The 18,844-nt window shown below is 39.9% G+C and overlaps 1 protein-coding gene across 1 annotated transcript in view; it reads right to left on the bottom strand.

The window, feature by feature from the left end:
• The window catches only part of LSAMP (limbic system associated membrane protein), a 491,916-nt gene that overhangs the window by 138,084 nt on the left and 334,988 nt on the right, over positions 1–18,844 (bottom strand). The window lies entirely within an intron of this gene.

The raw sequence follows: 18,844 nt of genomic DNA, 5'->3' as shown, positions 1-18,844 counted from the left end.
TGTTTTCTACCTTATTAAAACTTGTGATTTAACACTTTGGGGTAATTGCTTCATTTAACATCATTTTGACTATCATTATTACTAAATGCTCAGAAAGGGTTAATGACTGAGGCGAGGCAGTGGTTTAAATCAACCGTTTATTAGCAACTGAACAGCAACTTCAGAACCAAAGCAGAATGACAGTTCCCTGCTTGACAACTATTTATATGCATGCTGTCTAGTGGGGCAGCCAATCAATGACTGCCTAACTTCCCACGCAGGCCAGTGTCACTCCCACTTGGCCGGAGTGTGCATGGCCACATTCTCGGAGCACGGACATAACACTTTTCCCCAGCTTGGCACATGCATAATTATGCAAGTATGCAGGCCGCCTGTGCACCCTTCTTATTCCATGGCAGCTGCTGGATGCTGATTCTCCCGAGGAACTACTGGAAACTGCACCAACCCCTCGTTTGGCAAACCAATGCAGAACCTGCTCCGACAGGTAAGTCCAGCCCCGGAACGGCGGGAAGACTGGGAGGAGGACGTGACAAGGCTGCGGGGCCAACACCCAGGGATTCAACGGGATCAACTGGTGGTGGATCAGCTTGCATCTGTGTTGAGGCCTGCTGCCCTCACAGCTGAGCAATGTGGTGGTGCCAAATGCGCTCATCACTCAAGCCAACCCTGTAAGAGCAGGGGCCGGTTAGTTGCAAAATATGTCCCGGTAACCATTTTGGCTCACCCCCATAGTTGCACGCAAATATTAAGTTGCCCACTTGAAATGCAGTAAGTTGGGTGAAGCCGGTCAAGGTTGGTTCGGAGGCGGCGACTCATTAACAACTCTGCGGGGCTATGGTTAGTCAGTGGGCAGGATACAGTGTGCTGTACTGAAAGGTACTTATTCATCCGGGCTTGCCAATCTCCTGGGGCTAACCTTGCTAGGGATTCCTTTACAGATCGTACCATCCCCTCCACCATTACCATTATGTTCTCAGAGCACGGACATAACAATTATAATTAAATGAATGAATTGTAACTAAATTCTTCACTTCTAGCAGTTTGTTCTCCCAGTATTTTAATCAGTTTGCTACAAATATTTTTCCTACATTTTTACAAAAATATTCATGGGTAAAGTGTAGTAGCATTGCACTCATTCAGTGATGGCAGTCAAGAATGTCCAATATTTCATAATATGATAATTACCTTTGTTATATTACATTATATAATAATTATTATATTAATATAATATAATCTTCTTCATATACTTATCTACTCCCATACTTCAATCCCAAAACAAGACTATGAGTTCCACTCAATGAGCTATTTTATCAGCAATGCAAGGGTCACTTCTAAAAGTGAATGTTGCTTTGAAAAATCATTAGAGAATATCTTCTCTTAGAGAAATCTGCATTAGTCATACATTGATTTCTCCATCATAAATTTGTAGATAATTCTGATGTGTCATTTGCACCACACAGCTGTCAAATTGATAAAGAGGAACAATGCTTCCCCCACCTCAAGTGAAAAGTTTGGTAATTTTGTCTCACTCAGTTTTGCAGACAAACATACTATGCTTTGCATAATCACACTCTGCAAACCTTGAAGTAGATTTACAGCACAATTTCTTTCTCAACAAAATGAACTTAGCTTCTTTTTGTTTTCACAGGTGAATCATGCTAGTCAAAAATGAAATGTAGCCTGAACTGTACAAGAATACATAAGCTGATTTTGCCATATTATAGCAGAGTTAGTTGGTCTTCTGTGTAACTAAAAAAGGGTATTTAAGAATGCTGAAGAAAATGTTAAGATGAGCTTTTTTATATTATTCTAGAACATATTGGTCTCTTGCTGTACAACATACTAACAAAACCAAATATAATAATTTCACAGCTGATTTCTTTAATACTGTGTGCTAAAATATAATTTTATTTTGAGGTTTTAAAGTCATGCCAGTTTGGAGTGACACCACATCTTTATTAAATTTTATTCTACCTCTAAAATTATATCAATACTTCTTCAAACTTGCTACGTATATTGGTTGGGCATCTTGACACATATACACCTAGTCCTTGTTAGCCGTTTGAGTTACCATGTGCGAGTAGTTGGGCAATATAAATTTTCTAAATAAATAAATAAGAAACAGTACATTCAGAGGATCCATGCTAGAGAAGATGATATACGTGTTCCTTAGTGACACATTCTCTAATGTATAGACATCAACATTAGGATTATTAAACAGGTTTTCAAATTCTCTTCACAATATAATATATTGTGAGTTTATACATTGTCATCTAGATCAGGGGAATTCGCACTGAATCGCTGTGGTTCTTAGGGACTGGAGAACTGGATTGATGACTCCGTCTCCTATTGCACTTATAGCGGCGAAGCGATCTTGAAGGGTAGGTGGTAGTGGTTCTTAAGGTTCGCCATTAGTTCTCCCAACCAAGTTCGTACCACTGGCCGGGGAGCTGCCAAAAGCCCCAGCACTGCCAAAATATCGGGCCCACAGGCGCTGAGGAAAAAACTGCCTTTGCACACCTGCGAGTAGCCTTGATGGTGTATGATGATGATGATCAAGAAGCACTCGAACCGCTCCAGGAACCCACACCACCGGACCTTGCGGCAGGTTCCGAAGTGAGCGAAAGGAGGATCGAAGCCATTGTTTGAGCGGTTGTATATCTTGTCTCCGGTATGTGCGAGGAGGAAGAAACGGGCGGAAAAAAAAGAATTTCTATGTTCTCTGATTCTAGGCTGTTTAGTCAGAGCTTGTGGATCCCATCCTCATCAACCAGTGAAGTCGACCAAGGAATAACGATGGCAGGAGGCTCCTGATGGTAACATTAAACAGCTTATTCGAACAGAGTGGAACACAGAACTAGTAGGCAGTAGATCAGCACCTCGCCCTGCTGACAGCTATTTATACGGAGCTGTCAAGGAGGGCGGCCCATAGGCACGCGGTCTGACAGCCCACGCTTAGCCAGATGTACCTTAGCCAATCAGGCGTGGTTTGGCTGTTGCTGGCTGTCAGTCGTACGCACGAGGACAAAACACTTACCACCCAGAACCCACCACTGCTATGTAGAGTTTCAACAGCAATTCTATTATTCACGGTGTGGATTCAAGTTGAAAAAGAGTTAGATGATTTAAAATCTTTCATAAGATATCATGTTTAACACCCTGAGATTATAACTCAATGAACATTGCCAACTACTTCTAATCCTTGGATTTATTCTAACAATTGCAATGTGAAATATATTCCTTGTTGAGGAGTTCCATTTTCCAATGATGTTGACCAAAAGCACTATGCTGTATTTATACAGGAGAAAAGGGTTTCATGTCCATATTCCTGTATCATTGGCCCAAGGGAAAAACAATGCTTAGTTTGATGCTGTAAAGCTCTATACAAAGGCATATGCAAGTAATCTCCAGGTTGACAGCAACACTGTCTAGGCTATTAAAACTAAAAATCCCATAAAGGTTTATTTATAGTCCTGTAAATTGAACTGTTAACCGTACACATAAAGGGTAAACTCCAGTGAAGATGCAGATTTTATTGTGTTTCATATAATAACTGGGTCTAAATAACAACTACAGAAGTCTTCTATTGTAACCTGTAAAACACCATCTGGCCCCTTTAGAATGAGGTATTCTTTCAAGTTCTTATTTACTTACACCCACAACCCATACACCCACACTCACACTCAGATATTGTTTAAGCCTACTTTACCAAACTGTGAGTTAGGTACCTGCAAAATTCTTGGAGAACATTTTGTGAAGCAGGTTTCTGAGATGCTGCATCTATACAAAGCAACCATTCACCACACTGTCTGAAGATATAAAATATTGCATCTACCGTTAGACTTTTGGTTTGGAAGATCAAATTCTTTCCACTTAATTTCCCAGAAATATGCAGGAGTGAGCCTCCAGGTCTAGCCTCATATTTTCTTTTGCACAGTATATCATTCCCCTTTTTATTTCTAATATTTTAAAAGCATAAAAATGGGTTAATACATTCTAACCAATGACCCAGTTGTCATCATGGCTGGTTCTTACATTAGAGTATTCCTGGTTTGTTTAGTAATTGTTTGAGAATTGCATCCTTTTACTAAATAATACATCAGAGTTTAAGTACTACACAGCTGAATTCATACAACATACTAAGCCAAAACAAATTATTGTCTGGGTATTAACACACCAGGCTAGAAACCAGGAGAGTGTGAGTTCTACTCCCACTTTAGACATGAAAGTCATCTGGGTGACTTTGGGTCCACCATTCTCTTTCAACTTAGTTAAGGTTACCGTAAATAGGGGAGGAGGAGCATTAGATATGTTTACTGCTTTGAGATGTTTATACAAAAAGAATACACTACAAATGGGCTAAAATATCTACCACAACCCCTTGTGTCAGTGGGAACATCATCATCCTTGATCATCGTGATCATCATCTTGATCATTTTATTCATTCTGCTAAGAAGTGAATGAAAATGAACCGTGTGTGCTTAAATATCTGGTAGAAACATTCAGAAAGTCTGTCAACTCTTTGCTTGGGCTCAAACTGAGCTATAAGTAATAAGGCTGAAAGTCAGGGCCATAGAGCATAAAGTATATTGGTAGCAAAATATTATCAACGTACTCTGAGAATTTTAAAGAGAAAAACATAGAATCACTTTTTTATTATTGAACTAAGTGCTTTTTTTTTTTTTTAACATAAGAGCTTTCTTTCAGCCATTGTTGAAAGACCTTTGATTGTTTTCCCCCTAATGTTTTAGTGGATAGATTATAACATGTACCTGGGACCCATATCTCCTGCACCTTGTTAAAGCTTAGTTGCAGTCCAGCTTTATAGAGTGCTGGTTCTATGATTAATGGCTTTATCTGGATTTAGTAAACATTAAAGTCATGATTAGATTTGCTTAGCAATATGTCTTGTCCAATACAAAAGATAGCCACTGTAGCTTTACATCTATTAATCCAGGATATAAGCAGGGGTAGGTTGCTGCCGGTTTCACTACCAGTTCGCAATGCGCATGTGCAATGTCCAATGTAAATTGTTCTTCGCGCATGCGCAGAACAATTTACAGTGAACTGTGCATGTGCAGTCACTAAAATCCAAAATGGCAGCAGCCCAGCGGCAGCAAGGGAAGCAGTTGGGGGCATGGCAGGCCTGGGTCGCTGCCAGTTCTGCAACCCAAGCCTGAATTCCACTACCGGTTCAGCTAAACTGGACTGAACTGGGAACAATCCACCTCTGGTATAAAGGCAACACTAAAAGTTAATATTGTTTATTTCTATTACTGCTCATCCCCAAATCCACCTATTCACTATACAACAGTGGCAGAATGGTTATGGAGAATGAATTAGGGGCTCATGTCCTTTCTAATAAATTGCATCGCTTTTTTTTCATTTCTAGCATACATCCAAAAATTAAAGATGATTTGACTGGATATTTGCCTTCTGAATTATTAAAGGGTTTATTTACTCATACCTCATCTAAAATCTCTCTTCCTCAGGCTCTTGTGTCATGGTTGACAGTGATAATTTCACTATCAGGAAAGGAAAACAAACTTGCTGCAAGTAAGGTAGATATTTGGGAAATAGTGGTTCAAAAGCTCGAAATATCAAACTTTATTTTCCTGTAGAGTCCTTTGTGTTCTCTGAGCTTGGTACTTTGCTTGCAGCTGGCTAGTTCAACCCTGAGCTCCATTTATTTTTTCTATTCAAAGTTTTTCCCTGTCTATCATGGAAAAGAACATAAGGGAGAAAAACACCAAGTTTGCTTTTGTGTAGAAATATGCTTTTACCTCCTTCTATCTTCATTTCAGCTAATAGGAATATAAAAGCATTCTTTAATATCAATATTTATATATAGCCCTGAGAGTTTCCCAATTGTCATGCAATTAAGTTCCCTAAGTTTTTTAAAAAATTGAGTATATGAAATGCTGAATGAAAAAATAAGATATTAATATCTTCCTTCCTTCCTTCCTTCCTTCCTTCCTTCCTTCCTTCCTTCCTTCCTCCCTCCCTCCCTCCCTCCCTCCCTCCCTCCCTCCCTCCCTCCCTCCCTCCCTCCCCTACTGTAATCAATTTTTCCCCTCAGGTACCAAGTAGGGTTTTTTTTAAGGATAGAAACTTGTTCATTCTTTGCCTCTAAACTTTCCCAGCCTACGCCAAACTCTTTGACACAATATTTTGGAAAGAAGGAAGAAGACAATGTGGAGAATGTAAACACGAAATAGTCAAAAGGAATGGCAAAAAGCTGTTCTTCTGAGAAAATATTAAATGAGTGAATTATTTTGAAACAATTCTAGGCCTGAAAAGTCAGAGGTTTAATCCTCAAAGAACATGCAGAACAGAGAAGGACTAGAACCAATCAGAACCTAGAAAAGATAATCAGCATCCTAGAGGAAATAAAAGATGCTGAATATTGCCAGCAAAATGGAAAAAAAATGACATCTATTTTGTTTCTTTAAACAAGAAACACACTTTCAACATCTTCCATTCCACTGTCCCTTCCACAGGTGAGAAGGTGGACTGGTCATCATCAGTTCTTTCTTTGTATCTGTCTTTGCTATTTTAATTATTCCAATAAAAGAACACTTAGGGGACTACGGTTATAAAAAGGTGATTATGATCTATATATGCAACTACAGACTGTTGTGGCCTGCCAGTGGCCAGCAGAGCTAGCAGCAGAGTCAGACAGTGAAGAGGTTGGGGAGGAGCATGGGCCAGTCAGAGGCAGAGATGGGGGCAAGGCTGTCTGGCAGTGATCAGGTGCCTATGGAGCTAGACAGCAGTGAGGCAGAGGAACAGCTGGATCCTGTTCCCAGTTTGCGCATGCACAGAGCTGCCAGAAGAAGAGAACAACTCAGAAATCAGGGTTGACTTGGGAGTAAAGTCACAGGGGGAGGTGATTGGCCCCTCCCATAGGAAATAAAAGAGGAGTGAAAGGGGAGTGGGTTTTGCAGGAATCAATTCATTCCTTCAGTCTTAGATAAGTTTCAGGAGTGTGAACATCTGTCCATGAATCTCAGAAATTCTGTGCCCAGTCTTTCCTTGCGTAGTGACTCATTTGGAAAATATTCACATGGCAGCTTTACAAGACAGATAAGGTCTGTAGTCATAATTACTCCTTTGAAAGACTGTTTGCCAAGCCTTGCTGAATGTGCATGAGAGGAATTCACATTCATTTAATAAAGGGGTTTTGTCAGGACCAGGACTCTGCTTCGTGCTTTTTGGGGAAGCCTAAACATAGATAATTGTAAAAAAAAAAAGTGGTTTGCTAATGGTGTTCCATGTAATGTGTGAATAAGGACTGGTAAAAGAAAGCAGAACCACAAACTACTCCTAAGGGTTTGTGCAGTGGATATGCTGATAAGCTGAAGACATTTGGAATCCTCTATTGAGTGGACCACAATAAACTGGAATCAGGCAAGAGTTTTTGCATCATGTTAGAGGATTCGAAATTCAACTATCTTGCATGCTCTGGCTCTGCACTGAAAAAGACCAAAAACAGGAATAGCCTTCTGGTCTGTCCTTCAGTTCCCAAAGTGACAATTGACTGTCACCTGAATTACAGGAACACAATGTAGTAGAAAAGTATAAATGGATGACCATTAGTGACAACTACTGAAGAATTCTGCTGCTTTGAGTGAATTACCTGTGCTTACTCTCTCTAATACGAATCACACTAATCTGAAGAGACATCCTTAGCAGCTCCTCCTAATTAGGACACACATCTCTTTGCTTACCGCACTGAGAAAGCAGCATGACTCACTGAATATTTCTGGGCATTTTATGCTAGAATTGAGGACTGTATGAAAGGAGCTAAAGAACTGCAACTTGGAATCACTTCTGTATAATAGTTGCTAACCATGTCCCAAAGATTTATTTATTTATTTATTGCATTTGTATAGTTGTCTACCTCAAACAACTGACTCTGGGCAATGAACAATCACAAATAAATTTAAACCAATTAAAAACTAACTACGCTATATACAGCAGCCAAGAAAAAATATAATCCATAGATGTTTAACCAGGAAGCAGAGCTATTAATCCATTCAGATCTCCAGGTTGAGCATATAAACTGATGTTCAAGCCTTCACAAAATGCCAACATCTCAATCTCTGGAGGGAGAATGATTCAGAGGGCAAAGAGTTGCAGTGCAGAAAGCTTGCAGCCTAATTCCCATGAGACGACATTACAGGTAGTTCTCAATTTACAACCATTCATTTAGTGACTACTACGATGATATGGCATTGAAAAAAGTGGCATGACTTTTTTTCACACTTACCACTATTGCAGCAATGCCATGGTCACATGATCAAAACTTAGTTGCTTGGAAACAGGCATGTATTTATGACCATTGTAGGGTCCTGGGGTCATGTGATCACTCTTCACAATCTTCTGACAAGTAAATTCAATGGGAAGCCAGTTTTATTTAGCAAACATGTTACTAACTTAACAAGGTTTGAGGTTTGAGGTTTGTTTTATTTATATGCCGCCCTATTCCGGGAGGGACTCAGGGTGGCGAACAACTCAACTGCAGTGATTCACTTAACTGCATGGGGCAAAGGTCATAGCAACTGCCTTGCTTAGCAATGGAAATCTTGGGCTCACTTAATACAGTAAGTCAAAGACTACCTGTAGTTTGGTTGATAGGACCTGGAGCATGCTTATCCTGCCAGACAAATTGGATGGGTAGAAACAACTGGAAAAAGACACTTTCTCAGGTAAGCTGGTCCCAAGCCACAAGGAGCTTTAAAGGTGACACCAGTATCTTGAATCAGCATTTGGAACAGACTGACAGCCAATGCAGCTCATGAAGCAATGGTGTTACATGCATCAAGTACCAGCCTCCATATAATACCTGTACCTCTGCATTCTTTCTAGCTGAAGCTTTCAAATGTTTTCATGGGGAGCCTCATGAAGATCATTTTGCAGTAATCCAGAAGGGAGGTCCTAAGGACATGGGTGACAGTGAGTAGAGCCTCCCTGTCCAGGAATGAATCAACTGGCATATTAAAAGGCTGTTTTAGTAATGTCTGCCACCTGCTCTTTCAGTAGGAACTGTGAATCCAAAAGAATTCCCCATATCACACCAGGAGTAGATCCCACCCATCCAGAACCAAAGGTAAAAAAAAAAACATGACACCAGAAGTCAAGTACTTAAAGACATGCCATAATTGGGTTGAGCCAAAGCAATTGATTGGGACAAGACATCTACAGCATCATTCAGGCAGCCTGGGATAAACATATAAATGCAGGTATCATCAGCCTATTGATGATACCTAACCCTAGACCATTGGACCATCTCTCCTAGTGGCCTCATGTAGATGTTAAAAAAGTGGGGAGCAAAGATCTAGCCATGTGGCACCTCACAAAGGCAGGTAGCTACAGGCTGGATCTCTTTCCCCTCCCATCACTACCAACTGGAGTAGGAGGAAGGAGGAGAACCAGCACAAAACAGGGCTGCCCATTCCTATCTTCCAAAGCCAGTCAGAAAGGATACTATGATTGATCAAAGGTCACTGAGAGAACAAGCAGTGCAATGATGGGTGTACTGTTCCCCTGTCAGAGGTCATCCGAACCAATGCCATTTCAGTTCCATATACTGGTTTAAAAGCTTGGGAAACTCCATTGCCAAATCAGCCACATAGTCAAGGTTCAAGGTTCAAGGTTCAAGGTTTATTACACTTGTATGCCGCCCTATTCCCGGAGGGACTCAGGGCGGCTAACAAACCCAAAGGGAAGGGAATAATACAGAAAAAAGCAAAAAGCAAACAAACAAAATACGGAAACAATTTAAAAACAGTCAACAGCCACACAGTTCGAGTGGGGATGGGAACTCATCAGCCCCAGCCCTGTCGGAACAGCCAGATCTTGACGGCTTTGCAGAAAGCCTGAAGGGTGGTGAGGATCCAGATCTCCATGGGGAGATCATTCCAGAGGGCCAGAGCAGCCACAGAGAAGGCCCTCCTCCGGGTGGTCGACAATCAGCATTGGCCAGCGGATGGAATTCGGAGGAGGCCTAATCTGTGGGATCTAATAGGTCTTTGGGAGGTAATTGGCAGAAGGCGGTCTCTCAAGTACCCAGATCCAATACCATGTAGGGCTTTATAAGTGACGACTAGCACCTTGAAGCGTATCCGGAGACCGATAGGCAGCCAGTGCAGCTCGCGGAGGATAGGTGTATCGTGGGTGTACCAAAGTGCACCCACAATCGCTCGCGTGGCTGCATTCTGGACAAGCTGAAGTCTCCGAATGGTCTTCAAGGGCTGCCCCATGTAGAGCGCATTGCAGTAGTCCAGTCTTGAGGTCACAAGGGCGTGAGTGACTGTTGCGAGAGCCTCCCGGTTCAGGTAGAGATGCAATTGGTGCACCAGGCGAACCTGGGCAAATGCCCCCCTGGTCACAGTGAACAAATGATGTTCTAAAGTCAGCTGTGGGTCCAGGAGGACTCCCAAATTGCGAACCCTGTCTGAGGGGCGTATAATTTCACCCCCCAGCCTGAGAGATGGAATACATGGTCAACAAACTCAGGCACCGAAATTGCTACACAGCAGGGAAACTGGTACGATAGCAACAAGCAATCAGTTGGAAAACTGATCCCCTTGATTATATAACTCTAAACTAATTTTCCGTTGGCGATATAGATTCCAGTACAAACTGATTGTTGACTGAAACAATATGACTGTATGAATCACAAATCAGGCATTTACTAGAATGTTAATTTGCTCTTCAGGATAATCTTTGGCAGTCCATGCCAAGTCCACTGGGATTTTTATGGGGCCAAAACCACAACTGAAGACACATAAGACTGCATGCTTTGTTTTGCAGCATCCCAGCTTCACTCTTATTTAAAATCTTTAAAAAACAAGAAAAAACAAAACAAGGAAATAAAAAGGTGGGACAAGAAACCTGATGAACACCAACCTACTTTGCCCAGGATTTATTGGTCCTCTGAGAACCACATTGCCTGTTCCAATTTCTTTTACAACCAATTTCATTGTATTTAAGTACAATGACAATACATATTATACTTATTGAAGAGTAGTTATTATCATAGGCACAAAAATAATGATTTGTGTTGTATTCTAATTAATATGTTGATTAAAGAATGAAATACCATATAGTGTGGGTTTGCACCTTTATTTCTATATACTACATATGAAGTACTTCTTGATCTCACTAGCATTTCAATGCATTGTAACCTACTGTATTGTAGGGTACACATAAAGGAAAACCAGGTTAATGAAAGAAAAACAATGTACTTACAACATCTACTCTAATATACTTCTATGCTTCCAATAAAATATCAGAGAAAACATCTTAAAATAAGAGAGAGAGAAACCCTAGAAAATAATGAGCAAATGAAAATCTATTATGAAAGAAGATCAAATGCCTGATAAGATATGACTTCTCAGCACGACTATGTTTTGCAAATGATAGGAGATAGACAAGAAGAGCACATATCCAAGCATATCTCCCTGGATGGCTGGCACATTTACATCTATACTGACAACAACAGAAGGAAATAGCTAGGCAATCGTCTCTTCAAAATTCAGTGGAGGAACATTCTGTCTTACTGGCTCTGTTCAATGTTATTTTTTTGGCCTAGATTCTTCTTTGTACCAATTTTTTTTTGGCAGCATTGCTATTCCTTACTTATTTGTAGCTTTTTAAAAAAACTGGGAATGAGCTGAAGCCACAAAACATTTTTCTGGATTTGTTTCCTCATTCTGTGGCAGTTCTTGCACTCATGAATAGATGGTCATAGTACAAGATGAGAACCAGTGACAACATAGAAATTTGGTAAAGGTAAAGGTTCCCCTTGAACATATGTGCTAGTCATTCCTGACTCTAGGGAACGGTGCTCATCTCCGTTTTAAAGCTGAAGACGTCTCCGTGATCATGTGGCCTGCATGACTAAACACTGAAGGCGCATGGAACACTGTTACCTTCCCACCAAAGTGGTACCTTTTTTTCTACTTGCATTTTTACATGCTTTTGAACTGCTAGGTTGGCAGAAGCTGGGACAAGTAATGGGAGCTCACTCCATTATGTGGCACTAGGGATTCAAACCATCGAACTGCCAACATTTCTGATTGACAAGCAAGTATTTTAGCCACTGAGCCACTGCATCCTTTCAGAAATTCCATAGATATTTCAAATACAGACTTAAAAACTGTTTTATAATTTATTTTTAGGGGTGCTATTACCACCCTGTTTCCTTGTCCCCAGATGTAGGGTTGGAGAAAGCTAAGGCACATTTTTCCATATCTTATCAAAGGAAATACCTTTTTTCTGGAAACTGTACTGACTTCACCCTAGATTTTAGTCAGAAATTTGACTGATGATTTGATAAGCTTCAATCTGCTTTAGGATGGTATAATTTAAATTGACCAGAATGAAAGTAATCTTCATATCTTCCATTCCTATAATCCTTCTTTCCTACAGTTCTCATTTTTTTTCTATGCATAATTTCATAAATGTCATGCTCTGGAAATTTCTGTCTTACAAGACTAAGTTCTTTTAACACTTTTTCCCTGGTGTTATCTTATTTTGAAAAGGATGATCTCTCAGCTGAAATTTATGGGCTAGGCTTGATTCTCTTTTCCTCATTAATCTGAGTAAATCCATAATTCATATATAATGTAAGCAAAATTTCAGTGTGGAAGCATTTCAGTGGTCTAGGTTTTGAATTTGTACACAATTCATAACAGAATACTACAAAATGATCATTATTTTACAAATCAACACAAATGCTGGAAAATTATAAAACAAGCAACTTGATGTCCCCTATCTTTCTGGCTTGGCCCAGTGGTGGGAGGAGAAACGGGTTAATTCCTTGTGAGTGGTAAGCAGATACCTGCTGCTTGCTCAAGGGAGCTTCACAAATGCACTTTCCCGCTGCTCACATTGCCCTGTTCCAAATAGGCCACGCCCTGGTAGTGGGCCATGGTCCGGGGGTTGGGTATTCCTCTTCTAGATGTTTGGGATTTCAGTTCAATTAGCATAGCCAATAATCATGTCTTAGAGAACATCTTGAGAATCTTACATTATCCACCAATGGAGCGAAGATTACCATCAAAGTAAACTAACTTGTTTCTCTGCTCAAAAGAGGTACATATATATAAAATTGCAGTCTTATTCACATAAAAGTGTTGTATTCTCCTAACATTACTTTTTATACGGAGAAACAGAAGTGATAAGATATATTATTCACTGTTATGCATGGTGATAGGTTTCCCAAAAAGCTGTATTATTAGGGAATACCATGTGCTTGACTATATGCATTATTTAAAATACAATCTCTGTCTCTGTTTCCATCCATCATCCCTCCATTCCTCCATTCCTCCATCCCTCCCTCCTTCCCTCCCTCCATCTTTCTATCTATCATGCTCTTTTTAATACTTTAGGAAAACTGTTTCATTAATGCAGATACATTTCTAATGCAGAAAAGTGAAAAGAGCTTTTGGGCTCTTGTGATAGAGAGCCATCTGTTTGTTTCCTTTTGTCCCTTCATCATAGCTGAAGATCAGGGAAGCACTGAATAAGCTTTTTACATTTATCATGAATGGTAATGGAAGTTTTTGTTGTGTTCAATTTTCATAACAAATGTGCATATGATCTGTTGTTATAGACTGCTTTGAGTATATTATGGTAGGATAATTATCATTATTATCATCAAGAATAGAAAGCAAGATAGGCAAGTGGAGTTCTCAGAGCATGCGTCCAGTGAACTGTTTCTCTTTCCAAAAACAGTTTTGTTTTTTAATCAGGGCCATTTATTTTTTTACAATATTTTATGGCCTCTCAGGGCCCATATTGATTATGAGTGATCATGTATCACCAATATTATGCTTGATAAAAAAAATCCATAAAGATATTTTTGCTCCTTGTTGGGGCAAAGATTGGAGCACTGAAGGAAAAATGTCCATTTCAAGAACAACTTCAACAACAAAAACTAGACACAAAAGTCAAATCCCAAACTTCAGGGTGAAATCTGCAATTGCCTGGATGCCACTGAAAGAGAATAAGCAATCTAAACTTATTTCTTTTAAGCATGTGGGACAACTAATGACAATTCCCTTTCCAAGACAATCAAGCCTTGAAGTATTAAAACAGCAACTAAACTGACATTGACCTGGCTGAATTTGCACCCAGTTTGTCCTAACATTTTCTCTTTTATAAAAAGCACATAAAAAGGCAGAAAGAAACAAGATACCAACTTGGAGCTGCTGGCTACAAGTGGGGAATCAGAGAGACAAATAGGCCTAGATAGTAGCCCGCGTGCCTAACGGCGTGACAATCATATTTCTATAAACCAAAATAGCAATAATATATTCTGGATTATTGCGCTTGAGATTGTGATTTTATTTTATTTCAAAATGACCGGCTTAGTTCAATGTAATAGCTGTTTTGCACCTATATTTCACAGTACTCCTTTCAAATTTGGATACTGTCCCCTTTGTAAACAAATTACTAGTCTACATAGACAGATTACCTATCTAGAATCTCTAATCTGTGCTCTCCAAGCAGAAATTAGGTCCCCAATTTGGCCATTCCACATTATGGAGATGCCACGCGATCAGCCCCTTCTATTGCAAAGATCTTGCAGGAGAAGAGCAGTCTGGACAACCGTGGGATCTGGCAGGGTGAGAGCTGTGAACCATAAATACAAAGCTTTTGCTGTGACCCAGCATAATAGATATAACGCCGTTGCTGACCTTAATGGGCACTAAAAAGACAGGTCAAGGTAGTTGTTTAGGTTTAGATTTAGGTTTATTTGATTTATATGCTGCCCTTCTCGCAAGGACTCAGGGCGGCGTACAACATTAAAAGAAACACATAATACAAAAGTTTAAAAAAATTAAATAGAATATCCCAAACCCAATTAAAATTGACAATGACATTAAAAAAAAAACAAATTAAAATTAACAGTGATCAATAATTTATTTTGTTTTGTTCAGGCCAGGCTGGCTTGCTGGAAAGGCCAACTTTTTAGGGCGCGTCGGAAGGACCGGAGGTCGGGGATTATACGAAGCTCTGGGGGCAGCTTATTCCAGAGGGAAGGCACTCCCACGTTATCACAGTTGTGATAATGATGAGTCAATAAGCAGGGGACCATGGTCCAAAATAAAGAACTTTCTTTGGAAAGGCAAAATGGGGACCCTGGTATCACACATTAGTCACACAAGAAGATCAAGGTATGTAACAATGAGGAAAGAAAGAAAAAACTGGGCTGTGAATGACTGTCACCGTGGGGGGGGAGGCGAGGGGGGGTTGTATGTTTAAAACGGCATTTGTATCTGTAGGTTTTACTTTATATTGTTATGTATGATTTGTTTTGCTTATGTCGTTGTATTTATGTCACTGTATTTTTTTTCCTGTTTTTAAAGGTAATAATGTTTAATAAAAATTATATTTAAAAAAAAAAAGAAGATCAAGGTATGTAAAAAGAGAAGTCACCTTCTGGTTGGTGATTCAATCGTAAGGGATGTAAATTTAGGAAAGGATATGGAGGTTTTAAAAGAGGTCAGGTATCTGCCAGGTGCTACTGCCAGCAGAGACAAGAGGCGTATCCTTAAGATAGTCAAGAATGCAAGGACTGTGATGTTGATGCTATTATACATCTTGGCAAAATGATCTGTCCCCAAAAGATGTACTTTCTGTGAAGAATGATTTCCAGAGCTTGGGGTATGAACTTATTGGGTAGGTTGTAGGCTTATCTTTTCAGAGGTTTTACCAGTATATAAGGAACAAAAAGGGAAGGGCCAGTGTGTAGCAGAGTTTAATGTGTGGCAAAAGGAGTGGTGTAAAAGGGAAGGCTTTGGTTTTATTAATCATGATGCCAGCAGCTGGTCCAATGAAAAACTGTACAAAAGAGATGGTTTGCACCCATCCAAGAAAGTTACTTGGCATTAAATTCACAGATTTTCTGGATAAACATTTTAACTGATCATTGGGGACAGAGAATTAATTGATACAGAACATTTCTGTCCTCAGCAATCTAAAACTCATAGGGTTGTCAGTGCATGTAACATAGATGTCTGTGCAGGTAAGATTATCACTCCTGCTGTCAAGCAAAACAAAGCATTAAAAGAGCCGAGGTGGTGCAGTGGTTAAATGCAGCACTGCAGGCTACTTCAGCTGACTGCAGTTCTGCAGTTCGGCTGTTCAAATCTCACCGGCTCAGGGTTGACTTAGCCTTCCATCCTTCCGAGGTGGGTAAAATGAGGACCTGGATTGTTGTTGGGGGCAATATGCTGACTCTGTAAACTGCTTAGAGAGGGCTGAAAGCCCTATGAAGCGGTATATAAGTCTAACTGCTATTGCTATTGCTATTGCATTTAATAGTAAGTGCCATACCATGTGCATGAATCATACAAGTGGCAAGGAAATAGGGGAGTCAGGCATAACACAGGTTATGTAGAGAGTAAACACAGGATCAATCAAAATGGACTCAAATGTCTATACACCAATGAACAGAGTATGAGGAATAAACAGAGTGAATTAGAAATTCAAGTAAATGAGGGCAGATACTATATTGTTGCTATTACAGAAACTTGATGGGATGAAACCCACAAATGGAACATACAGCTAGAAGGATTTAAATTATTTAAAAGAAATAGACCAAATAAAAGAGGAGGTAGAGTTGCACTATATATAAGAAATAACTACATCTCTACAGAAATAGAGCACAACAATGATGAGAACTATCTTGAATGCATTTTGGTCAACATTAAAGGTTGTGGGGGGATGACATTGCCATAGGCCTATACTACAGGCCACCCAACCAAGCAGAAGAAGTAGATGAACTTTTTGCTAGTCAGCTAACTAAGGTATGTAGGAAGCACATCACAATAGTAATGGGAGATTTTAACTACCTTGACATCAACTGGGAAACAAACTCTGCACCACGTGGAAGATCCAACAGATTCCTAACGAACCTAGCAGCAACTTTGTTTCCCAAAAAGTAGAAAAGGGAACAAGGGGATCGGCCATATTAGACTTAATTCTCACTAACAGGGAGAAATGATAGAAGGTGTTGAAACCATAGGAACCCTGGGGGCAAGTAACCATGCAATATTGGAATTCAAGATTAGCAAACACAAGTAGTAGAACAAAGTCAAACTACAGTCTTGGATTTTAAGAGAACTAATTTCAATAAACTTAGAGAGAGCTTGGGAAGAATTCCATAGATGACAATCCTCAAGGGGAAAACAACTCAAGAAGGTTGGAAAATTTTGAAAAATTAGATTACAAAAGCTCGGTCTAGCACAATACCAATGAAGAAGAAAAATAAGAGCTCCCAAAAGAAACCAGCATGGCTGCATAAAGAACTCTCTGACAAATTGAAAGACAAAAAAGTTAAGTATAAAAAGTGGAAAGAGGGGGACATAACTAAGGCAGAATATCAGCAAATAGCCCAAGCCTGTAAAGATGAAGTGAAGAAAGCTAAGGCTGACAATGAAGAAAGGCTTGCCACAAAAGTACAAAATAACAAAAAAAGTTTCTTCCAACATGTTAAAAACAAGAAAAAGGTTAAGGAAACAATTGCTCCATTGCTGGGAGAAAGTGGCAAGAAGGTGACAAGCAACAGGGAGAAAGCAGAATTATTTAACTCATTTTTTGCATCTGTCTTTACACAAAGGAATAAAACAGTCCAACTTATCAAAAACAGCACCACAAAAAGCACATTAGGACCACAAATTGAAATAGGGAAGAAAATGGTAAGTGAGCACATGTCTAGTCTAGACGAGTTCAAATCACCAGGGCCGGATAGATTATACCTCAGGGTTCTGAAGGAACTGGCAGATGAGTTCTCAGAACCACTGAACTATATCTTTCAGAGATCTTGGAGCACCGGGGAACTGCCAGAGGACTGGAAAAGAGCTGATGTAGTTCCCATCTTCAAAAAAGGGGGGGAAAATAGAGCCAGGAAACTATAGACCTATCAGCCTGACCTCAATACCAGGAAAGATTCTGGAAAACATAATCAAGCAATGAATTAGCGAACACCTAGAAGTAAACAAAGTAATAGTCAAAAGCCAACATGGGTTTGTCAAAAACAGATCATGCCAGACTAATCTTATTGTATTCTTTGACAAAGTGACAAAATTAGTGGACCAGAGGAATGTCATTGATATAATTTACTTGGACTTCAGTACGGCATTTGATAAGGTAGACCATAACCATTCTACTAGATAAAGTAGAAGAATGTAGGTTGGACAGCTTCACCACCAGATGTATTCATAATTGGCTGACCAACTGCACTCAACGTGTAGTCCTCAATGGAACTGCATCTACATGGAGAGACATATGCAGTGGAGTACCCCAAGGCTCTGTTTTAGACCCAGAACTCTTCAACATCTTCATCAATGATTTGGACAAGGGGATAGATGGGGAACTCATCAAATTTGCAGATGACATCAAGGTGGCAGGAATAGCCAACACTCCAGAAGACAGGCTTAAGATACAGAAGGATCTTAACAAACTTGAACATTGGGCACTATCTAATAAAATGAAATTCAATGGTGAAAAGAGTAAGGTTCTACATTTAGGCAAGAAAAAACAAAATGCACAGGTACAGTATAAGTGGTACCTTCCTCAATAGTAGTAACTGTGAGAGGGATCTTGGAGTCCTAGTGGACAACCTAGTGGACAACCAAATATGAGCCAGCAGCGGGCAGCAGCTGCCAAAAAAGCCAACACAGTTCTAGGCTACATAAATAGAGGGAGAGAATCAAGATCACGTGAAGTGTTAATACCACTTTATAATGCCTTGGTAAGGCCACACTTGGAATACTGCACTCAGTTTTGGTCTCCACGATGTAGAAAAGATGTGGAAACTCTAGAA

The sequence above is a fragment of the Thamnophis elegans genome, chromosome 6 (assembly GCF_009769535.1).
Source record: "Thamnophis elegans isolate rThaEle1 chromosome 6, rThaEle1.pri, whole genome shotgun sequence".
In the NCBI taxonomy this organism is placed as follows: domain Eukaryota; kingdom Metazoa; phylum Chordata; class Lepidosauria; order Squamata; family Colubridae; genus Thamnophis; species Thamnophis elegans.
The sequence above is the reverse complement of the archived record's forward strand: the minus strand, read 5'-3'. Positions and strand labels throughout refer to the sequence as shown.